Below are 12,804 nucleotides of genomic sequence, written 5' to 3'. Positions count from 1 at the left end.
TGAGCTGCTCTGGAGGCACACCCTTAAAAAGACATCTAATGACTGTTTTTAGAAACTCAAATGACTTTCGATATTAGGCTAATATGCCTTTCTCATGACTTTCTGGTGGACTTTCCTGATGCATTCCTAGTGGCTTTCTGAAACAAATTTGCCAGCGTGGTTCTTGTGTGTTTTCTGTGTCCTTGTGTGAATGTTTTTTTTTACGACAGTTCGTGACTCTGTGATGTGGCACTGCCCGTTGCAAAAACCAACGCAAATATTGGAATCAGTAGTGCCTAGTAAGAGCCCAAATAAATGAAGTAAAGCAAAAGCAAAAAAAAACATAATTTCCCCGACGCCAGACGATTCGACCCGCTCACCTTCAACTCCCCAACTCACCGCGCCAACCATTACACAACGCCAACACTTTTCTTTCGTTATTGCAACGGAAACCATCCCCTTTTTTTCTTTATTGCAACGGAAACCATTCCCGCCGAGCTAGCAAATGCTTTAAGAACGCACATACTATTCCGTAATGCAGACGCACATTCTCATGTCAGCGTACACTGCACTCCATCTGCGCATCATAACTGTGGGAGACATACACTTGCGTCAAGAACCACCAACCATTCAGGCGGCTGGACATGCGCCGCATAAACTCCCCGCACCAGGGCGCATTGTTCAGTGAACAGAGACGTAGATGAACGAGGTGGTTCTTAAGTCTAATCAGCATTAACAGATCACACTTAATCCCGGAGTCTCTCAGGACAGCCAAGAACCTTATAGTGTAAGGCGATATCTCAATGTCCCTCTAGATTGTCCGCTGAAGTATGTCCCGGAGTAACACTCCATAACGCCACCACGCAAAGCAACGATAGTTCGTCTCTGGTTGGCCGCACAGGCGGCAGTTCCTCGACCACGGCACAAAAGTCCCCTTGGCGCGAAGCGAGGACTTGACGGGTAGAGTCGAAGTATGGTGTTTAAGAAAAAAAAAAAAGGTTTTTTCAACTGACTCAATCTGCATTCGCTGAACTTGCTTCAATGCACAGGAATCCATAAAGCCAAGGTAGGCTTCCGATATACGAGCACAGTGAACTGAGATTCAATTAGCACTTTTGTCATCTGCCTTCTTGACTGGTGGAATAAATATTGCAACGGGTAGCGAACAGTCAGGAAATCAAAGGTATCAGCAACCACCCACGGGAAACTCCACAGAGCTGCCTCACGGCCGTGACCAGTCGAATCAAACAGATAAGGCAGACGACAACTGAGTCGCCTTCTAAGCATAGCAGAAAGGGTTGGCTTGAAGCTTTGATGAAGGAAAACTGTGAAATGAGCTGCTGTACAAACAAGTGAGCAAGGCCAACTCCTCCAGACTCGAAAGACACGAATTGCCTCCACGCATAGGCTCCTATTGAGAGCGAAAAGCAAAGGTCGCGAAAAGTCTGTGCAGCGCTTGTAGCTTGTTGCTCGCACAGTGCATCTCTTGCAAAGCACAGACAAGCTTTGCAACCAATATGTTGCAAACTTGTGCCCGAGCAAAACTCAAGAGCTCCCGACCCATTCACCCCTGCGTTTGGCGGCCCACACAGAGAATTTGTGACTCCCAGTAAAACCCATAAATCCGGTCCTGATAAAAGTAACCCCAAGATACTGCAGGGAATCAGAGTCACAGCTTATGCCACTAAAACAATGAGTGCAGGTCGGCGATTATCGCCCGACGTTCGCACTCGATGCATGGCGGTGAAAAAATGCGCTCGCTGCCGCCTAATGGGTCCCACAAGATATTGACTTGTGGAACCTGGTGAGACTGGTAGAGCAACTAACGAAAGCTAATAGCAGCGCAGAAAGTCCGCTTTGCCGATTTCACTGCTAGCGCCTGCTGCCGCTATAGAGTTTCGCCTTCATCGAAATTCGACCGACTCGGCCGGGGTCTAACCCGCGTCTTTCGGGTCAGAAGCCGAGTACCGGGGCTGATCCCCTCGCTGGTGCAGCTGTGTTCCAAGGTGGGATAAAGATTGAGTGTTTGGCTGCTTGCCGCCTTGACAGGATTGCTGGCCACCGCAACCGCAGGTGAATGCACTGCCGTCGTCGCCGCGCCGGCGCTTCGGCAATACAACGGTGGGAGCACGGCAGGACCTCGATACCTCGACAATACGAACCAGTAGAACGTAGAATTGTACAAAAAAGATGTGATATAAGACAGCCGCTAACACGGCGAACGTACAAAGTAGGGGACTACTTGAAGCATCACAGACGAAAAAGCTTTCCAGTTCTGGCAGACACGCACGCGCGCGCGCACACACACACACGCACGCACGCACGCACGCGCGCGCACGCACACACACACACACACACACACACACACACACACACACACACACACAATTCTAGAGGCCCGCGTACTGTTCGATGTCAGTTTCCGTTAAAGATCCCCAGGTGATCAAAATTTGCGGAGCCCCCCCCCCCCCCCCCCCCCCCTACGGCGTCCCTCATAGCCCGAGTCGCTTTGGGACGTTAAACCCCCATAAACCAAACCAAGCACACGCACGCAGATGCGCGCACGAATATTAGGCGGTTTTAGTTTCACGACTTCACGTCCGCAAACGTGAGAAGTCTACCTAGCCAACGCGCATCTCGTTTGGAACCTTTATAGTTACACGTACGCGACGCACGCCGCGCGTTGTTCCCTAGAGACGCCTACCAACAGATACAGACGCTGCTTTAGCCACTCTAGTACAAGACGAGTCAGAACGAAGCCAGTCGAACGGTGTCAGCGCATTGTTAGGCACTATAATTCAGTGTTGTAGGCGTTACCAAAAAAAAAGTAACTAAATACGTTACTCGTTACGCTAAGAAAAAAAGAACGCGTTACCGCCCTACGTTACCTACAGAAAAAGGTAACACGTTACCGTTACCGATACCGAAAAAAAGTATCGCACGCTACTTTGCCGTTACTCCATGGCCATAAATTTTAATCTGTGCGTCTTCGCTGTAACTGTAACCTATAACTCGTCTTCTCTGCAAGGCTTGTTTTCCAACCAAAAGGTCTCAAACCCTGACGACACGCTCATATTCTTCAAGCGAATGGAAACTCCGGATGGTCGCACTCTGCTTGCAACAGAGTCTAGGCAGGAAAAGAAGGGAGGCCGTCCTTAGTCCCAGTGCTGTGGGGCGTGCGTTGTTCCTTGTTCTGGCTAGGGGAGAAAGGGGGGGGGGGGAGGGGCGGGTATTACTATGACGGGAGAAAGTTGGAGCGACAGTGTTGTTCACCAGAAAATTTTTAGAAAGTTTAGTGTGAGGTAGCTCACTACTGCCCGCACAGAAATTAACAATGGCCCATTTCCTTTTTTCCTCTACTTCGGTGCTACAGCCGGTCGACTGCAATCCCCTTTTCTGTGCTGTACCATTGTACTCTTTCGACGGCTCTCTTGGGGCCATCTTGAAGTAAAGTGACGACATTCCTGAGTTTACACATAAGAGGGAACTTCTTCCACAAAGCATGCGAGAGTGTCGCCTGGGAACGAGACCTTTTGGCTGGAAAACAAGCTTACCGAGAAACTAACTTACAGATTTCTGCAAATGGTCCATTGGTGGCTGGGAAAGCGTCCACTGATTAGAGAGTTGTGTGTGTGTGTGGTTTGGGGGTGAAGACAAGTGTGTGAATGCGTGTTCGTGCTTTTTTTTTAGTTGAGTGCGTCGTCAAGGGCAGGTGTTTTCTGGCATTCATGCGAGCCGCAACAAGGGTCGTCGAGAGCACCCGTAGGTTTCGTTTATTTTCAACATCAGTGTCGGCATTTTTTTTTCTGAAAAAGAGGCGAAGGGGGACAATTGAAATAAAAAGTAACTAGTAGCGTGACACCTCACGTTACCGGAAAATGTTAACGCAAGTACGTTACGCGTTACAATTCCGAAAAGGTAACGAGTACGTTACTAAGTTACCGAAAAAAGTAACGCGTTACCGGTAACGCCGTTCCTTGTAACGCGTTACCGACAACACTGCTATACTCGCACAAAACGCTACTTTGTCAGGCTTAACAGCTGGAATATCGCCCTTCTCTCCGAAAACAAAATATATTTGTCACTTGAAACTTTATGCGAGGGCAAGAATGGGCAAAATGAAGGCGAATATAACAGTTTAAAGGGCGATATCGCATCGAGGGATTAGAGACGAAGCTATTATCGCTGTGAAGCGGGCGGGCAGGGCGCCGCCATGTTCTCAGCGTCAGCGCTACGTACTATCGCGCTCGAAAGGGCTTGCAACCCGCGAGCGTGTGGCCGCAGGGTTTTCGGAAGCATGGTGGGGCCGACAAGCGGCGCGCCTGAAAGCTAAGTGGAAAGGATTCTGCTGTTCCAGCAGCCAGGCGCATCCCCCGCGTCGTCTGCTCATCGAAATCTGAGCTGCTTAATTCTCACAGGTGCCTTTGCGTGTAGCCTTGCGCAGGCGTTGTTTCATGCTGGGGCCGACGTCTTTATGCTAAGGCCGGGGCGTAAATATGAGCTGAAGCACCGAGTTTTGCAACTGCAATGTGCACTGCTCCTCCAACGCCGGCAGAAATCGTCAAAACCGCTCCAGCCGTACTGTGATTGAAGCGCGATTTGGGCCACGGTTTTATCAGGCATGACAGGTGAAGGCAAAAGGAATGAAACAAAATCAATACGGCCAAGACCAGACGGCACAGAGGAGAAGACTAAGTCGTGGAACAGCAAAATTATTTTCGTTTTGTTTTCAAGCACGTCGCTTGTCGGCTTCACCATGATTCCGGTGAGCGTTCCGGCCACGCTGCTTAAGGTTGCAAGTCATATTGAGCGCGATAGTACGCAAGCAGCGCAAAGAACGCAACGTGAAAATCCGAATCTCACGCACAGGGGCGATGGAAAGAAACGTGAACAGAGCGGAGCCTAGGCGCACCGCTGTGCGCATTTCTTTTCGTCACGCTTTTACTTCGGTCGAAGGAAAAAGACGCGAGAGTCGCCCGTGAAACATCATAGGACGACACTAGAGTTTCCCTTACCACTGAGGTAAAAGCGCGATGAAAAGGAATTCGAACAGCAGAAGCTACAAGAGGGCCGTAAGGTTGTCTGGGATTACACCCGGCGCCCTGTAGAGCGCGAGCGTAGCCCGATGGGAGACGCGGCCCTCACACGCATGGAGAAAAAAAAAACAAACTGAAGAAGCGTCCGCGAGAACCTTGAAGCCTAGTCATAAAAAGTAAAAAGCATGTAAAAAGAAGACAGCCCCCCCCCCCCTCCCCCCTCGTGACCATATCACGTGATGGCGTGCTGTGATAATTATCAGCGCCGCGCGTGCGCATGCGCGGACCAGCGCGGGTAAACAAACCATCTCTCGAAACGCTGAACGTGCTCAGGCGTGCGCCGCATTATGAAGTGCTGTGTGCCCGGGTGCAGGAGACGCGCAGAAATCGTTTCTTCGGAGGTTTCGTTCCACCGGTGAGTGAATATTTGTTCAATAGTGCCAGCGGTCCAAGCATGCGCTGATAGAAAAGAGTCGAATGGGTATTTTTTTTTTTCAATATTGCCCGGCAGGTTTTTGAATGGCCCTGCAGCCAGAAAACGGTGGACTGGCGCTCTGCAACGTTCGGATAATTGGTTACAGACGAAATGGAGCGTTGTATGCTCCCTGCATTTTCGTGCAGAGGACTTCCAAGGCTTCGACAGGCCACCTTCGCCGGATGACAAAGTGCTGTGTCATCGCTGTCGCTTACTTCAGTAGGCCGCATGCGTGTATACCATTATTAATTAACAACTGGGGTTTTTAGCTACTTGCTGACTGTCGGCATAACTGCATGACGGAATCTTTGCGTGCTAAGTCGCCCTAATATTTCAGTGAGAGTGAATGCTTCTATAACATGCGCGACTGCAATGCATTAACACAATTTCATTGCACTGTGTACAGCACGTTCCGAACTATCGCGATACCACCTGACACCAGCCGGGACGAGTTTTGCCAACTACCGTTCGTGGCAATGCCATGACATAGTAATGCTCATTGCGCACTACGAGCTGTCATTCCCATTTATAGCGCCCAGCTTAAAATCTATACAACACCGTCTATCCGCTCTGTCAGTGCACGAATACGCTAGTTCCCAGACACTCTTGTTTGCAAAGGACATGGTGTCATATAGTTGCGAAACCAGTTTTATCTATCATAATCATTTTACTACACTGAGCATGAGCGAGCAGCGTACGTCTCCCTCCTCTGCATGTCGGCAACTGCACTGAATGACGCGTCAATGAAAGCCACCAAGCTCTCAAACGAACGTTTTTTCCTGTGGTGCTCTGTAAACCAATTCCTTTAGTTGCGTCGTTTCCGGAGAGCGTCGTCGCTTTTCGTTTATGTATAGCCGATGATCTCTTCTTGACCCTGTTTCGGTTAAACCAACATAACGATGGCTGTGACGTGTAGTGGAAATTAGGTCGCGTGAGGTGCCATAAAACGGCAATATAACTGCTGATACGTCGTTCGTTGTAATTATAGGTCTTGGAAGTCGGCTGATTTAAGTGCTACAGTGAGTCAAAACAACGTATCAGCGTTTGTATTAGTTTTCCCGTGCCTCACGTGACCTAATGTTGAACTCACGTCACAGCCATCATTCGGTTGATGAAACCGAAACAGCATGGGAGAAAAAATTATTTTCTAAATTATTTAGTAGCAATAGACGAATACCACATGGTGATCCATGTATTCTAATATCTATGGCGTCATTTGAAAGGAGAAAACACGCAATAAAACTGGGTGTCTGTAGTCATTTTAGTACCGATTGAGAATGCCTTCCTTTCCTTTGTGTCATTTCCCACAAATAGACGAAATATTAGCGCGAGGACCCAACAATGTTGTGATGGTGGTTTTTGAGGAAAGGAAATGGCGCAATCTGTCTCACTTCTTGATGCACACCTGAACCGCGCCGTAAGAGAGGGAGGAAGGTGGGAGTGAAAGAAAAAAATTACCGACGATTACGTTACTTCCTAATGCGAAATTTGAGCGCAGCAAATAAGTTGTTTCACCTTTTCGATAGATTGAGGCAAAGAAATCGAGCAACACATGTATGCGCTATCACAGAATTTTTTTTTTTATTTTTCACACGTATTCGCAATTTCGGCTCGGGCGGTGCACATATACAGATCCGCCGCCACCGATCTGGCTCTCTGATTGCCACCGCACAGGGGTTGCATTGGAGGAGGAGCGAAGAAAGGAATTAAGTTCGAGCCGGCGCTTTGACAACCGGAGACTCGCAGGAAGAGGGGAGAGGGGGGCGGCGTGTACACCCAGCGGCAAAAGATGGGGGCAGAAGCGCGCGCAGCAAGCGGACAACACGATAAAGGGAGGAGGGAAGAGATAGCAGCGACTGACTGATGCCGCTGACGCCGATAGCGCTGGGGGGATGAAAGGGGGGCGGAGCTGGTTACGAGGCCGACGCCGACGACGACGCGAAACCCAGGAACGGACGCCAAAGAGCTGCGCTCTAAAAGAGAAACACGCGCAGTAGGGGTGAGCTCCGGAATAATTTCGACCAGCTGGCGATCCTTAAAGGGCAACTGCATAGGTTTTAGAAATCGACGAGCTTAAAAGGGTCGAATGTGTGAAACTTCCAGGTAAACTATGTGAAGTCCTTTTGGTCTAGCATTTGACCAATTAAATTTGCGATGGCCTTCAAGCTTCTCCGCAGCGCACAACGCGAAGTGGGACGCATGATAACGACATCGAAAGTATCCGTACATTTCCAACGCATAAACGCCTGCTTTGAAGGAAAAAAAACAACGCCACAGAAGTCAAAGCCCGCCGAACGTTGTTTGGCAGCGTCCAACGAGGCACGGCAGGGCGTGGCTGACGGCAGCAGTAATTTGAAATCATACCTTCCATGACATCACACTGAACTTCCCCGCACTCCTCTGTTGCTTTGATGGTTTGGTTTGGTTTGGTTTATGGGGTTTAACGTCCCAAAGCGACTAAGGCTATGAGAGACGCCGTAGTGGAGGGCTCCGGAAATTTCGACCACCCCTGGTTCTTTAACGTGCACTGACATCGCACAGTACACGGGCCTCTAGAATTTCTCCTCCAAAGAAATTCAACCGCTGTGGCCGGGATCGAACCCGCGTCTTTCGGGTCAGCAGCCGAGCACTATAACCACTGAGCCACCGCGGCTGCTCTCTGTTGCTTTGAGAAGAAGTGCAAAATTTAATCGTCGATTACGTCACTATTTTAAATGGTAGTGCAAAAAACTTGGCATGCTTTACCTACAGCCTATATAGATTCGAATCCTTGAGTATCGCGAAATTCTCAAAAAGTGGCGCAGTTGCCTTTTAACGTGCACTGACATCGCGCAGCACACGGTGCCTTTCGCGTTTCGCCTCCATCGAAACGTGGACGCCGGGGCTGAGTTCGAACCCGGTTACACCGAATAAGTAACCGAGCACCCTAACCACTGAGCAACCGCAGTGGTTAGTGCAACATTTACTTTTGTAGGCGCTCATTTTTTTAGACAGCAAGTTCTAAATAAAACCCCTCACGATGGGCCCGTAGGGCAATAAAGAAAAAAAATGGCTCAATGGCTGTGGAGCTCGGCTGCTGATTCCAAACATACAAAAACCAGCGTGCTCTGTCGCACGTCGAAAATCCCCAGCTCGTCTCCATTAATCTGGAGCCCTCCACTACACCGTCTGTCATGTAGCCCCAATGTCTACTATACACGTTATACCCGAGATATTATTACTAGTATTACTAAATGAAGGATGTAGAAATTGGTGCAGCTTCTTGATTTTTTTTAAATCCGCATATTCTTGTTTGCGCGGGACGGAAATAAGCAACGAAAGGCGGGTTTCATGGCAACGGTGGAGATGTACTAATAAGAAAAAAATTAAATACCGATTACACAAAAGGGCAATGCGGAAATGCATGCGCTCGCTGGCATGCGATAGTGATTACGGCCAGAAAGATGCTACTGCGATGATATGTAATTGCGATGAAGTGATTTCGTTATGCCGATTCGCTGATTCCGATTCGCTGAAATCATTCTGCTTCTAAGCCGCCGCGGTGGCTCAATGGTTATGGTGCTCGACTGCTGACCCGAAAGACGCTGGTTCGATCCCGGCTGTGGTGGTTGAATTTCTTTGGAGGATAAATTCTAGAGGCCCGTGTACTGTGCGATGTCAGGGCACGTTAAAGAACCCCAGGTGGTCCAAATTTCCGGAGCCCTCCACTACGGCGTCTCTCATAGCCTTAGTCGCTTTGGGACGTTAAACCCCATAAACCAACCAACCGTTCTGCTTCTAAGAAAAAATTGCTGCCAGTCGCCAGCGCGCGGCTCCATCGGCTGTTTTGGCACTAGTCGATCTTGAATTCTCTGTCTGGCGACTTATATCAACTTCTCGCAGTCATACTTCCCGTTCATAGTGTCTGACACGACAGGCTTATGATTGTTAGCGTTTTTTTTTCGTAGAACGCTTGGGCGACTGAATACGTTGAACCTTCACAACAATCTGCATCGGCTATATCGGGTACAGGTGGGTGATGGGGGGTGGGGAGATGGGTGAAAGTTTTTGAAGGTGCATTTTTGCCAGTGAATGCCCTGATGTGCGCCCACCGGAGTGTGCATCAAGGATGGAGGCTGCACGCACGCAGCGCGTTTATTTTTGGAAAGCAGGCTATACTGCTAACGCAGTAAAACGAACAACTAAAAGAGTATGCATAGTCTAACCTCCGACTCAGAGCGGGATTCATACTAATGGCGGCGCAACAGAAAACTCTGTTTATAAATGCTTTAGGCTATTCAGCTATCTTGTAGGCTTATTTTTATGGTTGTTGCATGGAATATTTGCAACCTCTCTGACCCTCCTCATGCCTTACTTGACCGCGTCGAATTCAGCGATCTCGGCATAAGGCCTCATGCCTCCATAACTCCCTGCCTCCGCCCTCAAATGAAAATTCCAGATGGTGCACAGGTCATGAAAGGGGAACCAGTCAGGAGGTTGAACTTGCGCAGCATATTCCTCCGGCGTTAAAGTGCACTGTTTTCTGAACAGGTTTAGGTTTAGGTTTATGGGGTTTAACGTCCCAAAGCGACTAAGGCTATGAGAGACGCCGTAGTGGAGGGCTCCGGAAATTTCGACCACCTGGGGTTCTTTAAGGTGCACTGACATCGCACAGTACACGGGCCTCGAATTTCTCCTCCAAAGAAATTCAACCGCCACGGCCGGGATCGAACCCGCGTCTTTAGGGACAGCAGCCGAGCACCATAGCCACTGAGCCACCGCGGCGGCTCAGTGGCTATGGTGCTCGGCTGACCAGTGACCTCGTGGAACACGGCGGTTCTGAGTCCTATGAACACGAAGAGTTCGCACGGAATTCCGGAGTTTTTCATTGCAAGCATAAAGGCTATAATGAAATGTATGATGTCAATGGGTTTTTTGAGAGGCTCCTTAGGTGTGTTCCAAAAGGATACAGCATCACGACAAATATATCATTTTATTGCTGAAATTGTTTCTCGTTGCTCGCACTGGTAGAAATGCACTGACCACTGCACAACACCCCTTTGGCGCGAAGGTACGTCCTAACATGTAAGGTCCATGTCTGAAGGGTGAAAAAGGTTTTTGTGGCCGATTACAACTACAGTCGAGTCCACTTATAACGAACCTGACGGTCACGCGGGTTCCATTCGTTATATCTGATGTTCCTAGCTAGTGGATTCTTCGACAACAGCCAAAAATACTAAGGCCGCTAAAAGTGGCAATTATTTCTTATAAAGGTGCGTTATGCGTGCCTACTTGTGCAAAGCAGAGCCTGTCGCGGCTCTTTCCAGGCTATCTAGGGCTGTCATTTAATCCTCGTCGAGACCTTGCTGCCAACTATCAAATTCAGGGATGGGGTATAACTAATCATGGATGAAGTGTGCATAGCAACCGGTGGCAGGTCGGCCACATAAATGAGATTCCTGGCAGTAGGGAGAGCTCGCACTTGGTGTTCAACGCCTCCGTCAGAGCAGGTGCTTCTGCGATTTTGTAGTCCGCAGGAACGTAGTTATCGGAGTAAACATCCGGTCGGCTATGGATCAACGAAGCGTTGCCATAACTCTGCAAGCATCTGGTCACGCGTGTTTTCGATCTGCTTCTGTCGTTCCTGGGCTGATGCAGCGACGAAGTAGCGCAGCGCTTGTGGCGCAGAATGAATTCGTTGCACTGTCCGCTATATGACAATGCCTGCACGCGCAAAAGACGGAGACGACTAGGTAGGCTATGCATACCACGTGAGTGGCATGGCCAGCAAGGATTTCAGAATTATCTAATCGCTGCTGTTAGTTGATCTGCGACCATGGCCAGTAGCTTCGCTTTTGACGATGCCCCTTTCTCACGCGCACCGCGGTTCTATTCGGGATGCTTTGCCGAGCCGGCGAACGCGTAGGCAATGATTTCCCTCGTTGACCATCGACGCGGGTTTGGCCGGTGGTTACTTACTATTTCAATGGAGAATTATAGAATATCATTATCGTGTGTACTTTAGCGTTTACAGTGTTACCGGACGCCGGACTTTCCGGTTAGCGCTGCGCACAGCAGTGCCGCCTTTTAATTTCATTTCTGGGTTGACATGTTCTTTCTGGGGCGGTGTCGTGAAGGTTGAGAGCCTTGGTTTGGTTTATGGCGTTTAACGTCCCGAAGCGACTGAGGCTATGAGAGACGCCGTAGTGGAGGACTCCTGAAATTTGGACCACCTGGGGTTTTTTAACGTGCACTGACATCGCACAGTACACGGGCCTCTAGAATTTCGCCTCCATAGAAATTCAACCGCAGCGGCCGGAATCGAACCCGCGTCTTTCAGATCAGCAGTCGAGCACCATAACCACTGAGCCACCGCGGAGGCTGAGGTTGAGAGGCACTATTTCATCTGCGTGCTTAGCGGAAGAACGACCTCTACAATCTCGGGGTAGTTAACCACGCCACCTCGTTCGCTATAACCGAGTAGTGTGGCCAGAGTTGTCCGCTGTATCTGCGACGAATTTCCGTTGCCCTTATGCATATTTTCACGGTGGCACCACACCCGCTCGTAATAAGCGAGCATTCGTTATATCTGCGGCCGTTAAAGTGGGCTACACTGTACATCCGCTGACTTCGCTTTAAAACACTAGTATCAAGAAAGTCTAGGTAACGCTGTAGATGTATGGGTAGAGGAAGTAATGACCGATCACAACATTTGTCATCTGCCTTGTGGAGAGGCCGTACAGGTAAGCAAAAGCGAAGAGTGAGAAAGCCGTAGGCCGGCCCTCGCTGCAGCGAACTGGATTGACAGCCGGCCAAGTTCGAAGCGGATCCACTATCCAACGGCTTTTTACATTCGCTGCTGTGGGGTGTTTTTTGTTGTTGTTTTTTTTTTGCTAAAAGTTGCATTGAGGTTTCTTTACCGAAAACAGGCTGGACTTGCGGCTCTGCGCTTTTTCGTGTACACTGTTGAAACGCTAAAATAGAGCTCTGCGTTGCGTATTTATCCCTGTTGGCATAAAACCTGAATGGCAAACCATTTTTAATCGAGGGAAACATGTGTAGGCATCTGATTGTTTACTTCAGATGGTAACGTTCATCCAGTTTCGAGTAAACTGTATTTTGGATTTTTATACTGTCCTTTCTATAGTTCCGGCTCATAACTTTTTGCAGGGTTTCGTATTTAGTAAAGGAGACTATAAACAGGTTTTTTAACGCAGGTCCGGTGAATAAATGTTGCCGCAAAGATGAGTGAATGCTGCATTTGCACGGCGTATTTAGGATACTGAGTCTGTCCTTAGGTTATCAGGTAAATAGTTCGGGGAAGGTGACTGTGGG

This window comes from Amblyomma mixtum, chromosome 3, assembly GCF_055824585.1.
Source record: "Amblyomma mixtum isolate Tamu chromosome 3, ASM5582458v1, whole genome shotgun sequence".
NCBI lineage: Eukaryota > Metazoa > Arthropoda > Arachnida > Ixodida > Ixodidae > Amblyomma > Amblyomma mixtum.
This window is presented reverse-complemented; position numbering follows the sequence as displayed.